Raw genomic sequence first — 19,845 nt, forward strand, 5'->3', positions numbered from 1 at the left:
GAAAACCGACATTCCTTCACGCTATAATTGGAATTTCAAAACAAAACTGACCTATCCTAACATTTCTTCACGCTATAATTAGGGTTCAAAAGAAAATCGACATTCCTTCACGCTATAATTGGGGTTCAAAAGAAAACCGACATTCCTTCACGCTATAATTGGAGTTTCAAAACAAAAATGACCTATCCTAACATTTCTTCACGCTATAATTGCGGTTTCTTCACGCTATAATTAGGGTTCAAAAGAAAATCGACATTCCTTCACGCTATAATTGGGGTTCAAAAGAAAACCGACATTCCTTCACGCTATAATTGGAGTTTCAAAACAAAACTGACCTATCCTAACATTTCTTCACGCTATAATTAGGGTTCAAAAGAGAACCGACATTCCTTCACGCTATAATTGGGGTTCAAAAGAAAACCGACATTCCTTCACGCTATAATTGGGGTTCAAAAGAAAACCGACATTCCTTCACGCTATAATTGGAGTTTCAAAACAAAACTGACCTATCCTAACATTTCTTCACGCTATAATTGTGGTTCAAAAGAAAACCGACATTCTGTCATGCTATAATTGGAGTTTCTAACATTACCCAATATTTTTGTCAGAGTTGATTGACATTTGTAAACAAAACTAACCTAACTCAACTTTTCTTTTCTGGAAAGCATTGCTCTTTTTTTTAGTCTTACTAGATTAAAACACATTCTTTTATATTTTGCTGGAACTGCGTAGAACAATCAATATAAATTAATTTCAATAACTATATAACCAGTATGGGCAGTATGGTCCTTTGATATTCGGGGAACCGCATTTTTCGACCTCGATTTAAATTCCGCCATCTTTAAGAGGGTGTCCTAACGATTAGGCAACATCGCTCGCCAACGATGTTTGCCAGATCGTTGAGGAAACCAAAGACACACCATTAACACATAATAACCAGAAATGACACTGACGGCGATTATGTTGATGTTAGCGGCGCCTCATTTTATGACCTCAATTTAAAAATCCGCCATCTTATCGCGAGTTACCAAAGGCATAGAATACACTAGTCACTTCTGGTTATTTCGTGCCATTAACAACAAGGTGCACCCTCTAAAACATGGTGTCGCCGCACAGACAGAGTTTTGCGACGCTTGATTTTTAGCTGACCACCTATGGACTCGTACTGTATATACAGTCAGTATATACAGTACGCGTCAAAAATAAGTTTACTTCCAGAAGAATCACTACTACAATATCGTCGAGAATTTCTTGAATATGATAAAATTACTAAACATTAAAATCGTATATATTCATTCAATAGCAAATCATGTATTGAATACGTTACCAAAACCAGACCACATCGGAGATGATTGGAAAATATTTTTTCATTTTCTATTATTTGGGTCATGTTCATTTGGCAAATTACAATGCATACACAAGTGCAATAATAAACAGATTCATATATTATCAAAAGATTTAACAACGACCTCGCTTAATTTCAAAATTTAAGGACCACTTGATGGAAGGGCTCAAAAAAAGTCCAATTTATTTTTATTAACAATTCCTACAAACCGATTTGTTTACCTTACGAATAATTGTTCCGTTATCTAGTTTCAGTTTAGTTTTGTTTATCTAATCGACAACAACGTGAATATGTGCGCTGATGTGGTGTTTAATTTGGTTTGTGGTTTTTATCGTGTTATATAATTTAATCGGAATAACTATGCCTAGAAGTGACATGTTTAAAAATAGGAAATTCATGGGTAACCAATTTATAAACTTTGATAGATTCTCTGCAAAAACACCTCGTCCTAGGCTAACTCCTTAAGTTTAGAAGGACAAGCAAACTAACTTCGTCTTTAGAAAAAGTTTCTTTCGGGTTGGCTTGCGAGATCAAATTTTTTAAATATTATATTAATTTATAGTTTCTTTAACCTGATAGCTTTTGTCAATAACTATATAACTATAATATCATATTCATTCTTAAGTACTATCTCTAAAAACTTGATGGCAGAAGTAGTTGAGGAAGCTGTAGAACAAAACTCCGAAAACCTTACCCAAGGTAGCAAGGTATTCAACATCTTCTCTGATAATTTTTTCTGATTTCCTTCTCAATGTTTTCAAGTTGTCTATCAAGCAGTATATGATAAAGAGCCATATGACGAAGAAATTGATAAAATGTTTGGGGGTGTTATAAGAAATAGATCTCTAATAACATAATCAATAATAATTCTAACAACTAATTTTCTTGTAATGCTTTTAGTATACTTGTAATCAAGATGCCAAGTTCATTTCATCTTACACACATAATAGAACTTAAAGAAATTACATGTTGACCGAACCGTTGGATTCTATCACAAGGAAGCACCCTTTATTCGTCCGACAAAGCCCGAACCTCGGCGGTCGGCGAACTTTGGAACGTCAATAAAAGTTCATCGCGACCGATTTTCCAATCATCGAAACTTTATAAAGACTGACATGACAAATTATTTATTCAGCGATCGGTGGCAGTTCATGAAGCAGCGAGGTAAAATTAAATTTCTCGTTGCCGAGCCAATTTAACGCTCCCTTAAACCGTTCGGTGGTTTAAAGTGCCAACGTAAATATGTTATAGACGGGATCACGTGACTGGTTTTAGTGTGCAACGCCACGACGTTGTCGCCGATATTCGCGCGAATGAACCAACGAACAGGATATCGAACCCACCCGAAACGTGCTTACATAAGCGTTAGTAGACGAACAGTCCGACTAAATCAATTTCTTGACATCGGCGAATAACTTTCCTTCGCTGGTCTGCTGACTTATCTACTTTGTTACAGATCCATAGATTAAGTAAGCAACCCACGTTTCAAACCGTAATGATATTACTTATAAAATTGGGTCCATCGATCAAAATAATATAATAAAAGAATTATTTACTTACTAAATAAGAAAATTTTCAATAGAGAGACAAGTTAATCAAAACAACAGAAACTATTCAAAACTTGTAAACTTATAGTTTTTAGTTTTCTTATGCAGTAAATCAAAATATTATGCAGAAAACAAGGGCTGTTGGGAAGAGGAGACGGAAAAGGAGGGGGCTTTGTTTCGTTGTGTATGCCGAGCCACCGCCTTTAGCCGATAAAATCTGAATTGCCGCAGCCCTCGCGTTAACTTTAAACTAAAATAGTGAGCGAGGGGATCGGTTGGTCTGCCACCGCCGCGCCGCCTTTGCCACAAAGTTGGGGGGCTTCAAGGGGAAATTGGGGATTCGAACTGAATGCCGAATGCACATGGACGTAGATGACCGAGTAAAGTTTATCACGCCACACCATCTGTTTGAGCCCGGTTTGGCTCCGGATGCTCCGCCATAGACAGTCGACATTCTCAAGTTTTGCATATATGCAATTTGCACACTGAAATACGCAACACGTTTTGAGAACTCGTTAAATTTTAGGTTCACGTTTATTCTAGCGTTTGTTTTAGTTCGTTCGAAATTTTTTTTCATCCGAAAGAATGGAATTAAATTTTTCTTAACAAATTATTTATCAATAAATTTTATCTGACACGGTATCTATAACCGTAATTACTTTAATTAGTTGAGTAATTCACTTGAAATTCGTTAATTAAACCCACCCAAATGGATACATATATCATACTGGACCACATCAAGCTATTGTTACATGATTGATTATTCATAGACCATCGTAATCACACATAGGAGCTGTCTGCTTGATTTCAGCGTTTCATATGGTAAACGTACTATACTATTGTACACATCAATTTACGAACTTAATTAACTAATAGCATTAAATGTAAAATTACCGACGTTTATTTTAAATTTAAAAATTAATAAATGTATTATCTACTCAATATTACAACTTGTGTTTTCCTATGATAAGTATTACCATGGAATATAGCAGGTTGTAGACGGTTGGCGTTTCAGCCACAACGAAATGGTTGGTTGGACGGAGACCGACATTTTCTGATAATATAACAGACCCTAATCCGGTCGGGCAAATTGCTGCCATAGCGAGGATTAACCAGGGCCGGAGCGTTCATGTTCCCTAATGACCCCCTAGTCCAGAGAGCGGTGCAGCTAGGTACGTTTTTAGGTACACGGCTGTCTGGTTACATTGAACTGAAAGAGAAAAAGAGGTGGGAAGAAGAGGAGGAATTAATTATTTTAATTAAAAATTGCTATCCATCGTAACACAGGCGTCAAGTATTATCGCTACACCACATCGCATCATGTTATGCAATGAGAATATGAATATTACAATTGTTTTATGAGTTCTTATTTTTTTTTTCTAGATAATAATTTATCGTTGTCGACAATCTTTTCAAAATAAACTTAGATGGATGAGCGGGTTCTTTTATCCATCATAATAACCGAAAATCATCATTAAACAAAAATCACGCCCTACAAACCCAATCGGAGTGTTATACTTACTTATTTTTAAGACGGTTAAACTTTGTCAATTCAATTAATTTATTAATTAATTTTAGTTAAACTAAACAGCTTCGGAGAAGCCTTTATATTGCGATAAGTAAGCATAGCAACGCCGCTCAAACTTATTAAACTTGTGCTAATTGAACCGACAAACTAACCTATAACCGGGAAACGATAATTGCGTGCTATTATGTGTCCGAACCAGAAATTAATTAAATTTTCTTATGACGTAATCATGGAATGTTATTTGATGTGATAGAATGTTATACCGGGAATTTCATATAACTCGCAATATGTGAATGCAGTAACCATAGTTACGAAAATACTATGCATTTGCAATATCCCACATAAAATGCAACATAACTTAATAGAACAGGCATTGGGTACTTCTGCAAAGAAAAATTTTTGCTTGGAAAAAGGTGACGTGCTTATGACAACCCTGACTTTTCGGTCGTCTTAAGAGATGCACGTCTAAACCCGAAGTTTTCCAGTTCTAGTTCTAGTGCTAACTACCGCTACAAAACACTGTCACTAGAACTAACACTAGACCTAGAACTAGAAACATTCGGATCGCACGTCTCTCAAGACGGCTAAACTCAAATGATTCTAGTTCTAGGTTTTGTGTTAGTTCTAGTGATAATGCTAGTGCAATACTAGAACCAACACTAGACCGGGAACTAGAAACATTCGGATTTAGCGGCACGTCTCTCAAGACGGCTAAACCCGAATGATTCTAGTTCTAGGTCTTGCGTGAGTTCTATTATTAAGAGTTTATTGTATACAGTAATTTTGTTTACAATTCTTTACATTATTCAAGTATTACTTTCACTCTCTACCCTCTTCCTCCATTTCCACGCCCTCGGCTCCTCGGCCCAATCATCCCCTCACCCATCCCTTTGTCTCCTCACCCCCATCACCATTCTCATCCATCGTTTCCCCTCTCCCCCCTCTCCTAAGATCTGCCTTCGGTCCATCTCCTCCTCCCTCAACTCACTGCACCCATTCAGCATGTGTTCTAACGTTTCCCATTCCTCCCTGCAGTATTTGTTGGCTCTCTCCTCGTTTCCACAACGGAACCTAGCCACCAACTTTTTCCCTTCCTCATCTCTTTCCAATAACAAGTATCTAGGCAGCCCCTCCGTAATTATGTCCCTGTATCTTTCGTTATACCTTCCCTCTTTTATTTGTGTCCTTCTTTCCTGTCTCTGCACATCTCGGTCCCTGTCTCTCAACTCCCTCTACATCTCCCTACCCACCCTTCGTCTACTATTTATCTCCGTTACCGAGTAGCCCGCTCGTCTATAATAGTTGTCTCTGTGTCCTTTCCCATATCTGACCTTTCCCTCTCTAATTTCCCTCCAACACTCCCCCAGGATCCCGCAGCTTGGCCTCCCTTCTATTCTTTCTTCATATTTCACTGCCCTCCTACCCGCCTCCACCCTGACCTTATCCACCTTTACCTCTTCCCTCACTATATACCCCGGTGTTTCTCTCGCCACCCCAAGCACCCATCTCCAATATCTAGCCTGCACGTCCTCCAGCAGTCCCTGCTCCCTCCATCCCCATACCTCTGCCCGATACATCATCACACTGCTAACCAGACCTTCAAACATAATCTTCCTCGCAGCCACATTCCTTCCAAAGACTCTCTTCCCCCAACCCCATACTTGTCCCATCACCTTATTCGCCTTTTTTGCCATAGCTATCACATGCGACCCCTCCCTGTTATCCTCCCTAAACACATACCCCAAGTAAGTATACTCCCTAACCTCCTCGATCTCCTTTCCCTCCCATTTCCAGTTTTCTGTTCTTTTTCTCCCACCCTTACAAAACTTCATCATCCTCATCTTCCCCACATTCACTTCCAGCCCCTTCCCCCTAAAATATCTTTCCAATGTCTTTATCATCTCCTTCATCTCCACCGCTTCTCTCGCCATGACCACGATGTCATCCGCGTATGCTAACATATGCACCTTTCTACCTCCCACCACCAATCCTCCCATCTGCCCCTTCCTCAATCTTTCCTCCAGGTCGGCCGTATACAGTGCAAACAGACTTGGGCTCAGCGGACATCCCTGCCTCAGTCCCTTCGTAGTCCAGAACACGTCGCTCTTGCGTGAGTTCTATTGATAGTGCTAGGGTAAAACTAGAACTAACACTAGAGCTAGAACTTGAAAGTATCGGGTTTAGCCATGCGTCGGAAGACGAGACTAGCGTTAGTTCTAGATTTAGTGCAATAAACGATTACTCTTTAGATGCTGTCAAATAGATTGTCATTTATTGTATTAGAGTTTCTTATACAGGCTGGTCAAGAATTGTCTTACCGTTTCTCTATATTCAACCGCAAGAAAGTCGAAAATTTTAAATGGAACCCCCCATATTTTATTAGCCTACCCGAAAGGAAATTTAATTCTCTACAATTTATCAAAAATTTACCAAAAAAAATATTTTTCGGAATCGAAAGTTCCGAATGAACAACCCATGCTACCAAAATTTCAAATCTCAATGAATAGTGGAACCTGAAAAAGTTCTAACGAACCAGTTACGTGAGACACCTCCATATTGATAGGAATGTATTGGTACCTAAAAAGGTTGTAGACTAATTAAGTTGAGGTCGGTTGTGGCTGAAGTTCAGTGATTAGTATTAAATCAACCTGAAATTGATCAACATCTCGTAACGTTTATCATATAAAGTAATTATGAAAACGAAATTATTGCATAATCAAATAATTTTCAGTTAGAAATTTGTACTCAATTCGAAATTTTCAAATCTTACGTTATTACATATACTATAAATTAAATACAAATTCTCTCAAATAGATTTAGTTGATGCAAAAAATTTAACCGTTTACTGATTCTTCAACGGAGATCTAGAATAAAACGAAACTACATAGAACGAGCACTTTAGCGCGACAGTTTTATTGCACCTAAACAAAAAACGAAGCAAAAAACGACACTTAATTTGATCTCAAAGTTGATTTTTGTTTATTTGTGCCCCTATAACTAGTGAATGTTGGAAACTGCAACAAAAAATTCCAACAAAAAAGAAATAATAGTATATATTTATTGTAAAAAATTCGCAAAATAGTAGTCAATGGTTTAGAATATCTTTTATAAGAATTGAACACGAACGGTACAAAAACAGGCTGTTATTGGTTAGTAGGAAATACAGTATTTTACACATCACCGCAGGAAACAAATGTCGAATTTTACATTTGAGTGGAATTTAAAATCAAAAGAGTTATAGCCTCGATTGTGATTTTAGTTGAAATATGTCGAAGCGAAATTTTATTGATTTTTCCTCCACTTGTAGGTAGATGCATGTTTTATGAGATAAATGTGTTTATAGGGATGAATCAATTTCATGGGTTATAGACAAAAAATTTGGTCTATTTGTTATTTCAACAATACAGATAACAATATAACACAAATACATATCACAATAATAAATAGTGACAATGGATGAAACACAAACATTGAAAAAGGGTTTGTGCAATCAATAAACACAGTGTAAACTAGCCAGAATGTATCCTCAAACCGCCGTTATTAACGGGCATAGACATCCACCAACATGGTAAACTGTCAACATTACGTCGCGTCGATTGGTAACGCGTACAATCCCCAGATATCGATACCGAAACTATCATCCCTCAATGTTTAACAAATTCCCCTGTAACAAACGCAACTCCAATTCGCTTTTGACATTCATTCTCTATATCTTCTATGTCGAATTTATTTATTATTCACTGATAGAGTGTGCTTTAATAATCATTGCTTATTGTTTATTTATACCATCGCGTGAATATTTGAGATGGGACGCGAGGATTGTCGCGTTATTAGTCCGCCGTGTGTGTGAAGGGTTCTCGTAATAGGGTAATTAAATCCCGCATCACTGTGTTTGCAATGCAAGTGGAAGCGAAATTTAAATTTTCGACCGGATGGAATATTAAATTTTTAATAAATGTCCTAACATCCTACGCCATAAGTGAATAATTGCGGGAATCTTGCACCAATCTTGTTAGTTTCAACAAATATTAATAAAAAATTGTCATACAATTTTTATTACGTGAAAGTAGTTATTTTCAACAGTTTAACTTTTAAACCTTTAAAGTAGTAGTCTCTGTAATAAAAGCTTAAGTAGGTACTTCACCCAAAAAGATTTTAGAAGAACTCCAAAGATATTACTTCCCTCGTAAGATAAAAAGTCTTAAGTTATGGTTTAACCACTTCCCTTAGTTTTTTATTCAGTATTTTTATAATTATTAAATACTTCGCACTTTTATTTGAAAAAAAAAATAAGTTGTCACAGACATCTTTATACATATATAAAAAAATATTTTTTATGGAATATCATTCTCACCTTTAAGGTTAAACCTGAAAAGGTAAGATGGTCATAAAAACGCCGTAACATCATTTTATGATCCGCACCGTGGCAATCTTGTTAGATGTTTTCGGCTTAAGAGGCACGACCCCCTTCGCTGTCGTGAAGTAGACGCTCTGACAGTGTAGAAACACAGAATCTCAAATATCCGATAACCATTTATCACCCAGGTATTGCCGTTCTCGACATGTATGTCGACATCCCAATTTTAGTAAACCAGCTGTCGTCATAAAATAATAAAACTTGTTTGTTTAAAACTAAAACTAGCACAATCACTAGAAACTTTCGAGTTAAGCCATGCATTAAAAATTAATTCGTTTTTTAGTAGTTATTCAGCGCTAGGTTGTTGTACATTTTTATTGAATTAAAAGTAGAACTAACACTAGATCTATAGAACTAGAAACGTTCGGGTTTAGCCGTCTTGAGAGACGTTCGGCTAAACCAGAATGTTTCTAGTTCTATAGATCTAGTGTTAATTCACGTGTTAGTATTAGCTCTAGTTTTACTGTTATTCCACGCTAGATTGTTGCATATCTTTGTTGAACTAAAAGTAGGACTAACACTAGACCTAGAACTAGTAACATTCTGAATAACAACTAAAACTATAACTAACACTAGCATTAGAACTAAAACTAGACCTAGAACTAGAAACATTGAGGTTTAGCCGTCTTAAGAGACGTTCAGCTAAACCCAAATGTTTCTAGTTCTAAGTCTAGTGTTAGTTCTAGTTTTATTTTAATAAAAATACAAAATAGTTATATCGAGTGCTAACAAGCGTTATCTAGCATTTGGCTCACAATTTCTCAATCAAAAAGCGGGAATTGAATTTATTATATATTACCTTTTTTATATTGAAAATATTTATGCCCCATCAAACCTTATTTCTATTTGCTTTTATACCAAACTCAGTTTTAAACACCTGCTACGTTCAGTTTCGAGGAAATAAAAATAAGAATTTTATTAAATGAAGTGTTGAATTCGTATTTTGCTCCTTACGAATATATAAAGTGAAGGAGATTTGATATCTGCAACTAAATTGAAACGCAACAGATCGTAGCGTTTATCACACTAAAATTAGCTCATTGAAATGTATCTACCGGGTACCGGTATGTACCTGAACATATTCAATACGGAACACATAATTTATATTGTTATCGATTGTGGAGATATAGTGCTAATTCTAAATTATGATCACTTCATTACGCTTTAATAAGCAAATATTTACATCAACTAATGCCATGATAAAAAAAAATCGAATAGAATATTAAATTTCAAATATTAATAATTATTTATAACGCTACAGGTTAGAATATAATTTATTATTAATGGTTTTGATTGGAATGTATGAAATAATTACATACAATTAATCGAAATTTGTTTAATGCGGAAGCCAGCGTTTTGCGAGATATAATAATGTGTTCATCGTATATGCATAATAAATACAATGCGAGTTTGTATATATTACATCGTCACTCTCATTAAATAAAATTAACCAAAATTAGTTAATATATAATGGTAAAAATAAAATATTTATGAAGTTATTATTCATAACATCGTTACTGATTAATTAACAGAACATTTCATCCGTATCCATGCTATTTATTAACTTAATAAGAAATGCAATTTGCGTTATAACGTGCTAAGAAAAACGTTAAACTGGATCAATTACGATTAAATCACTGTAATAACAAACGGTTTTGTCGTGTATTTTGGGTCAATTCCTGTCAACGACCGGAATTACTACTTTGAATTATACATTGTGATTCAGTAACAACGGTCGATAACTTATATAACAAAGAATGTTGGTTAAATCAAAATTTGGTGAAAAAGTTAAATTTGAAATCATGTTATTTATAATTTCCTGATTGAATAAAAAATCATTCATACACGATAAAATCTGTCAGGGTTGATTTAAAGAACGTCCATCGATTTTAAGCTTTCTAAACGGATACCTTCACCGCCGCCACAACTTGAACCTTAAAGGATGATATCACGTGACACGTTGCGTCGGTCTCCATCCCATCGATCCGAAATATCCGGAATGCCTAAAAGGGGCACACTCCGTTCGCAAGACCACCCTAAAAAGGGGGAAACCGTCAAAAGTGGAGCAGACTTGTTCGTCGGGTTATTGTGGATCTCCGCTAATTTATATTATAATAAAATGAATTGAATGTTTAAGAAACTAATTTAAAGAAATTTATTTAAATCAAATTTATGTAAGCATACAAGTTTTAAGTACGAAGACATTTTCAGAAAAACTTCGATAAAGGCAAAAATTTCAAGATAATTGGATTATAATGGATTTAATTAAACATCAGCACTAAATATTTAATTAATTTGTGAAAAAATGTTTTATAATACAATTAAAAAGCCATGTCATATTGCACGGATTATTAAGCATGAAGTTAATGCAGTTATTATTAGTCTGATTACTTGGTAAAGGCTAATTTTATCTCATTTTCCCCTTAACAGAATTATCCAGATTAATTTCGTTTTTATCTTCCATCTCCATCCTTCATAATAGTTATTCTTACATCATTAAATTCTATTTTACATTCACCGTTTTAATGTTAATATTAGTGATAGAAAGGATATCCGGCAACTATTCGGTATCCGGCCTATCCAGATATTTTTTTAAATCCGGTCGGATACCGGAGAGTTATCAAATATCCGGCTTTGGCCGGATATTAAAAACCTATAACTTAGTACTTCACCATTCCAGGAATTAGTTTTTCATTGAATACAACTTTATTTATATCAGATTTGTCATTAGCAACCTCATTGTAACAATCCCAATACGATATATGTATAAAATCTCTTGTTGCAGTTTCGTCTAGTTTTCTTCTCTTCGCTTGCAATTCATCATCACATTCATTACTAACAAAACTGTCTCTGTTATCACTTTCGATTATTAATTACAGTAACCTCTTTTTAATGCAAAAAGATTAAATTTTAATAATTCGTATAAAATCGATTTCTTGGCATATGAGTATGAAAATTCCCCAAAATGTTAATAAAAGTGTCCTCTTTCCAATAAACCAACCCGTTTTGAAAAATAACTTTTAGTTTTTGAGAAAACAATATTTGAAGTTTTGATAAAATTTTCGATGTTGCAATTTTCATCGATAACATTCAAAATTCGCTATAAAATTAATTTCTTGAAGCATCCTTGTAGAAATATTCGCAATTATTAATTATTGTATCCTCTTTTTAATGCAAAAAGCCGTTTTGAAAAATCACTTTTAGTTCTTGAGAAATAAATTTTTAAAATAATTTTTTTGAATTTTGCAATTTTCGCGGATTAAGTTTTAAAAATTCGTATAAAATCCATTTCTTGGAATATGAGTACGAAAATTTCCCAAAGTGTTAATAAAACAGTCCTCTGTCCAATGAACCAACCCGTTTTGAAAAATAATTTTTAGTTTTTGAGAAAACAATATTTGAAGTTTTGATAAAATTTTCGATGTTGCAATTTTCATCGATAACATTCAAAATTCGCTATAAAATTAATTTCTTGAAGCATCCTTGTAGAAATATTCGCAATTATTAATTATTGTATCCTCTTTTTAATGCAAAAAGCCGTTTTGAAAAATCACTTTCAGTTCTTGAGATATAAATTTTTGAAATAATCTACTAATTTTTTAGAATTTTACAATTTTCGCCGATTAAGTTTTAAAAATTCGTATAAAATCCATTTCTTGGAATATGAGTACGAAAATTTCCCAAAGTGTTAATAAAACAGTCCTCTGTCCAATGAACCAATCCGTTTTGAAAAATAATTTTTAGTTTTTGAGAAAACAATATTTGAAGTTTTGATAAAATTTTCGATGTTGCAATTTTCATCAATAACTTGCAAAATTCGCTATAAAATTAATTTCTTGAAGGATCCTTCTGGAAATATCACCAATTATTAACTAAAGTATCGTTTTTTTAGAGTTGCTTCGTTAGTTAAATCAGCATCAAGAAAGATTATTTTGTATCTTGGATCCAAATAAGTTGACATATCTTATCAACTTTCTTATTAATTTCATTTTTATTCAAATATCACAATAATGTGGCAATATAGAGTATCACTTCAAAAATGCACCAGAAATTATAACCATATTGGCCGGATAGATATGCAGGATAACCGGATATCCAGAAAAAGGGGATGCCGAATATACGGTATCACTAGTTAATATATAAAATGCGGTTAATATGATAAAAATTCCTAACTATTTTCAATATCTATGGTGGTATAGTGGTCATTGTTAGAATTTGACATGACGGGAATGTCGACCAACTTAAATCTCGCATACTTTCTCCGGTGGTTTAATTAAAGTTGGTTGGTGTCGCTGAATGCCGGGGCGTGTTAAGGTCGAGGGTAGTGTCATGGACACCGTCATTAAAGACACGCTGAAATATGCCTATAACAAAATTCAATTACGTTTATTTCAAGTGAACTTTAATATTATTTTCATAAAATTTTGCACAGATTTAACAACTAATATGGTATAGCGTAGTTTATCTTGTCCCCCTAATTGTGTATTTCTCGCGCCCTCTCAAGTGTTCAGTGTACAACATAAATACGTCAAAATTGTACTGAGGGTGTTCCCCCAACTATTAAGTCGGCTCTTAGCTTTCTCCGCAGGCATTCACCGTACGATAAAAGGACGCGGAATAAGGACGTCTTTGAACATTAGGGTTGGGCGTGACTCATGCTAGATTGCAAGGAACGACGTGTTTTAATCTACCAGTTCTTTCCATTTTTATTTTTTACCGTTCGTTTTCATTTCAGTCGCTCGCTTGTTTTATTAAATTGTTTTTAAACTAAATTTAACAATCATTTTAAACCGTGTGTACACAATCCCAGATTAGTATTCTTTATATAAAGACCGGATGTATGCGGAAAGCCTTATTAAAACTGCACAATACGATTATGATGCGCACGTGAGCGTTGTACGATAGTAATATTAAAGGCGTGCAGACATTTCTTAATCCAATTGTTGGATTATTACGTTATTTTCATAAATGTAAATTGTAACGTTCATTTTAATGATTAAAACATTTTTACTGTTTCGTAAAATTACATAAAAGTTTATATTAAAAGTTTCTACAACTTCGAAACTTGATGAGACAGTAAACTTTAAATTATCAAACCGAACGTCTCAGGTTACAGTATTAATTTGTTATTGATAAACATAAGACATCCTTTAAAATAAGATACGAAATCAAGGTAAATTTTAGGGAGAATTTTGAACGTGCCAAATTAGTAAAATAAGAATTAAAGGTTAATGTAGTTCTTACTAATAATTTCGTAACCATATGCAGACGTTACTACAATGTGTAAGGGATGTTGCCTATAATCAGTAAAACGATATAAACGAAATGATATTTTAAAACGTTTCATTTTGTTGCAACATTTTACACTAATTCTGGTAGCTATTCATTAAATAACAAGTCAAAAAATAGGCTTAATAAGGAATTGGTGCTGTTTTCTTCTTTGAAATCTTTGAAATCTCAATGGTTATTTCGGCAATAATCAATCTTAAATCTGGTTCTTGCTTATTTTTAGAATTTGTCTCTTTCACCATATTTTAGTGTAAAGTACCAGTACACTTATACTCGGCGATCGTTCGATGTACTGTTCAATTTTGGCGAATTCAATAACAAGACAATAACCCTATTAAAATAAGAAATCATTCAATATAGTTTAAAGATCACAACCATTGCGTTATCAACATCCTTAGGCGCCGGATATGATACAAGCTGTGAGCAACTGCATGCTCACCTACAGTGCAAAGCCTCAGGGTCTTGATATCGTCAGATGAAGCTTAAGGTCACTCAGGCGAATTCAAAATGTCTTTAGGACTGAAATAAGGAGACTGGAGGCTGGGTGTGACATGTACAACTCATGCCAGAAAACGTGCCGCAAAGCCAGATGCACGTGTCGCAAACGTGTTTCTTAGGTAACCAAGAGGAAGACTCATGGAGAGTAGACAAAGAGCAAGATGAGAAGATAACGTAACAACTGTTTGTAACATTGCCCTTAATAAACATTCTTTTTGATTTCATTACAAACATCTTGAAAGCTGATTGTGACTTAAAACATTCTAATACGAGATATTTCAAGTAACCTTCCTTAGAATCGTTAAGTTTTTACTCATGACGTTGTTAAGCTAAATAATAAAATACTAAAACGAGGTTTTTATAGTTTGTCGTGGTTTCGTCGGGTTGGAAACAAATCAGTAAGTGAATTTGCATAGAAAGTTGGCAATATTTTACAGATAGTGAGGTGGTGGACGGGGTCGACGGCAAAAGGAGGGACAAATGCAAACGGCAAGTGCGGAGATGTTACGTTCGGTCTAGCATGAAGTCGCTCCCGCACCGCCCCTAGTAATGCTGATTCATCCCGGACTTTTCCATTTAAAGGACACGGACCCTAACAAGGCTCCTGCATGAACAAATTCACGTGGATAGCGCACTCCACACCAACGCGACGTTAATCGAGTCAGGTTAATTTACTCATTTTCTTTTTTATCTAATCGAAAACATATCAAAAGTGTTCAGAGCCAAGTTAAAAATTAATGTAGATTTTGTATTATTTTAATTACATTTTTTTAATTGTTTAGTAAATCTTTCATTTACGAGAAAATGCTATAAATTACGCGGTCATGTTTGAGACGTCTGCAAGGGAACATTGAACTTTATAAACGATCGATGGTTAAAAAAAAAAATGTAAAAAAGCCACACCTCCACTTCCAGTCCTGTTTTACTTAAAAGACCAAGCTTTTATAATGCAGTTTAAAAAGGTACCCTAATACCATTTAAGTACTTTTTTGCAAGAGAATTAACAATATTTTAAAAGTGGGAAATCCATTTATCACGGAGTTATTAAGTAAATGATAAAATACGAAATTTTATTCAATTTGTTGTACTGAGACGTCGTAACATTCGAAAAGAAATTGTCGCATTGTAGTAGTTTAAAAAAGTTAAACCAAGGTAAGGATATAAGCAATCCAACCGTTTTATGCTCACATAAGGGGCACACGAACTCTGTGCTTTTCAAGTATTGTTCATAAACTCGCAATGGCAAAGACCGCGTATGTATGTCAGATGGGTCACAAAGGGCCGCTCTGAGAATATTGGATTTAAGAAGGGGTAAGTTGTATCGCGTTGGGCGTATTGATTTTTCCTCTTAAGAAAAACTCATGTCAAGTGCTCTTCTTAGAACTCGAAGTTCAGTTCAACTTCTCAATAGCGAACAATTCTTCCAGCAGTTATTGGATGTACTTTTAAAACCTCTGTAGAAAGGTAGTTATGGAACTACTCTGGATTTCACTGGGGAGTTACCAAATTTGTAGATTAATAAAACATTACTTATAACTTGTTAGTAAGTTACAAGTAATAGGAGGAGTTTAACACCAATTTCTTCAAAATAATTTGTACACAATAAGGTTAGTTATAAATGGATGATTGTAACGATGATAACATTTATTGCTTAATTAGTATTTAGATAAAACATAGATACTGGTAATGCAATTAGAGGTTTTTGTGAGACCATACTAGAATTGTTGCGATGTTTGGCCCAAAAGAATAAAATGGAACAACGACAACGGATAACTCGACCGAATGACCTGAGGGAGACTGTGGTTGAACTCAATTCCACATTTGTACTTTAATTTAAAATAAACTAGTTTTGACTTCTGGGAGAAAAATTCCCGGTTACTTCAAGATTTAACGAACTGAGGATGTGCATTATGACCACATAAAAAACTTTCTGTGTATTAAAGTTTTAAATAAAATTGTTATGTATACACGGTGTATTTGAATAACATTCACAAGTTTTACGAGGTGAAACTTTTTTATATCAGTTCTTAAATACGCGTTCTAATTGAGGGGAAAAACTTTCCGGAGGAAACTCTTTACGGTAACTAAAATTAGCTAATTAATTTGGCAATGTTATTTTAATACATCCTGTAAACCAAAAAATTTACAATCTGTTGATTACTGGGCGTCTCAAGCAGAATTTGATACACTCCAACCAGTTACTGAAATTTGCATACTTATTTGCCTAATAATATAATTTACATTCATATTTAACACGTATGTATGCATATTTATAGTGTCTTCGGTACTGTACAACGTGACATAACGTGACTGCTTATTTGCATATTCGAAGAACTGTACCATATTGACTTTTGTGCTTATATTTCTGTAAACCAATTAAAATCCTTATTTAAACTTAACAAATTTGATACGCATAGCATAAAATTGTTATGCGCAATTTTTGTTATTTTTCAAAGCGGCTCGTACACAGGAATTTAATACTCGAATTCGTAAAGCAGAGAAATTGCGCGCAACATTTACAGTGGACAATTGAAAATTTATGATGTCAGATTTTACAGGGCGTTTTACTGGGAAAGAATGCGGTAGCTAGTGGTTTTCTAATAACTTTTAATGTGTGCGTTAAAAGATAAATTTTTCCTTGTTCTAATTGAAATTGCATCGGAATGCTCGTTTAAAGACTTTTTTATGAGCAAACCGTACAATATTAAATAATTCGTATTACGTAAAATTGTGTATTAAACAATAATAATAGTCTTCCTTTGAAGACGTAAATCGTTGCCCTCCGTGGAATTATATGCAAATACATAGGTACTGTTGGTTGATAATCCCAATGAGATTTGTGGTACAAGCTGGCAATTACTTAGTAAATAAATACGTAATGAAAACATTGTTTTAGTATTTGCAGAGAGTATCTTGTATATTAAAATATTGATATTGCAGATAATATGCAGCATAACTCACATTTTCTTTTGTTTTCTTTTTGCTTTTTGGGGTTTATTCATTTATAGACCGCCTGCCACGTACACAAAACGACGCCCAATATGAATACCATTGTGATTCGGGTGAAATTACGTTCTCCATAGTATTATTTATGGAGGAAATCCGTTGATTCCTTAAAAATTCTCCCGAAATCAGTTGATTTTCTATTTCCTCCATTGATCCACTTCGAATTTAACGCCAATTTATATCGTACGAAACTTGCTGTACATACTTGTGGAAAATGTTCGGCTACGAGAGAAATGAAATATAATTTTCGGTTGTGAAATCCGTCTATGGTTTCACATCAAATGTTTGATTAATTGACGATAAATTACATTAAAGGGGTTGTTAATTGAAACTCACGATCAGTGTTAATGGCACGTACAATTATTTTAAAACTGTGGAAGTTACCGATACGTAAATTCAAATATTCAGTTTACATCAATTCTCGATGGAATGTGTATAACAAGGTTTTTAAATTTCAATTCGCGTTTATTAAATAAAAAAAAGTGCGATGGCCGGGAATCGAACCCGGATCAACTGCTTGGAAGGCAACTATGCTGACCATTACACCACCATCGCTTGTACTTTTCCATAAAAGAAGTGAAAGTTTGCAATTAATGCTCATTCTTAAAATAAAAGCAATAAATATAAATATTTTCAATGCAGAATATATAAAATAACAGAGGTAATATGTACCATCGCTTTAACTTTGCTGTAGATGATTTTCTGCGATTTTCTGAAAAATATAAGTGATTTGACAACTTTTGTCGCGAATATCTTCGCTAAAGCAACCAAACATAAAATTTATATTAAAAGGGTTATCATTTTAAACGATATGTTCCAACAAACCCAAGTCGCCAAAGTCACCCTTTAGCAAATATGTTGAATTTGAAACCTAGAAAGTCTTGAAAAAAATGCCTAAAAAATTACTGCAACACCCTGGGATTAGTCTATATTATTGCATTAGGTCCTCTGGTATCCTTTTAGCCAACCAGCACCACCAGATTTGCCGTAGGAGTCGAAGGGTAAATTTTTTAATATTCCTCGTTTTCAATAGCAAATTTAAATATTATTTTCTCAATAACTAGAGACTGAAGCACCCTGGGACTAGTCTCGATTATTGGATTGGGTCCTTTGGTATCATTCTAGCCCACTCACATCTACAGATTCGCCGTAGGGGCCGAGGGGTGAATTTTTGGATATTCCTCGTTTTCAACTGGCATGGTACAGATTCGAATATGAACCTAACTTCAGCCACATGAAAATGTTCGGCTACGAGAGAAATTAAATATAATTTTCGGTTGTGAAATCCATCTATGGTTTCACACCGAACGTTTGATTGATTGACGATAAATTACATTAAAGGGGTTGTTAATTGAAACTCAGTATTAATGGCACGTACAATTATTTTAAAATTGTGGAAGTTACCGATACGTAAATTCAAATATTCAGTTTATATCAATTCTCGATGGAATGTGTATAACAAGGTTTTTAAATTTCAATTCGCGTTTATTAAATAAAAAAAAGTGCGATGGCCGGGAATCGAACCCGGATCAACTGCTTGGAAGGCAACTATGCTGACCATTACACCACCATCGCTTATACTTTTCCATAAAAGAAGTGAAAGTTTGCAATTAATGCTCATTCTGAAAAAAAAGCAATAAATAAATATTTTCAATGCAGAATATATAAAATAACAGAGGTATAAATATGTACTATCCTTTGATTATATATAATATGGATTGAGCCAACGAGAGAGATAGCTTGCGCAAAGTGATCGAACCGAGATAGACATAGAAGCGTACTGACATATAATGGGCGTGCGTTAATTTATAAGATAAAAAACTATCAATTAGAAGTAACATTTATAATACTTACAGGTGATGTGAAACTGTTTTATCGCGAACTTTGCACACGAAACAATACATTTTTAAACATAACGGTGTGACACAACAAAACGTTAAACGTCAAATGGAAGAGGGTTGACACTTTTGTGCGCATGCGCCCGTCTGTTTAGTACCGTTTTATGTCTATCTTTGTTACACTTTCACATTATCGCTTTCCATCTGCGTCTATTCACCTTGAGCCACATTTTTGTTAGTAGATATTTTCAGTTAGCTCAATCCATATTATGTACTATCGCTTTAACTTTGCTGTAGATGAGTGATTTGACAACTCTTCGATGACAGATCTCAGAAGGCGATATTTGTATGTTTCTCATAATATCTCCAAGATATTC

At 34.5% G+C, this 19,845-nt stretch overlaps 1 protein-coding gene and 2 non-coding genes across 3 annotated transcripts in view; 1 reads left to right on the forward strand and 2 right to left on the reverse strand.

Moving 5' to 3' along the window:
• LOC111427063 (tyrosine-protein phosphatase Lar) overlaps positions 1-19,845 on the forward strand; it is a 205,423-nt gene that overhangs the window by 25,379 nt on the left and 160,199 nt on the right. The window lies entirely within an intron of this gene.
• On the reverse strand, positions 18,114-18,185 carry TRNAG-UCC (transfer RNA glycine (anticodon UCC)). The gene has a single exon. It is a non-coding gene; the product is annotated as a tRNA-Gly (tRNA).
• TRNAG-UCC (transfer RNA glycine (anticodon UCC)) lies at positions 19,134-19,205 on the reverse strand. Its single transcript has one exon. It is a non-coding gene; the product is annotated as a tRNA-Gly (tRNA).

The sequence above is a fragment of the Onthophagus taurus genome, chromosome 2 (genome assembly GCF_036711975.1).
Source record: "Onthophagus taurus isolate NC chromosome 2, IU_Otau_3.0, whole genome shotgun sequence".
In the NCBI taxonomy this organism is placed as follows: domain Eukaryota; kingdom Metazoa; phylum Arthropoda; class Insecta; order Coleoptera; family Scarabaeidae; genus Onthophagus; species Onthophagus taurus.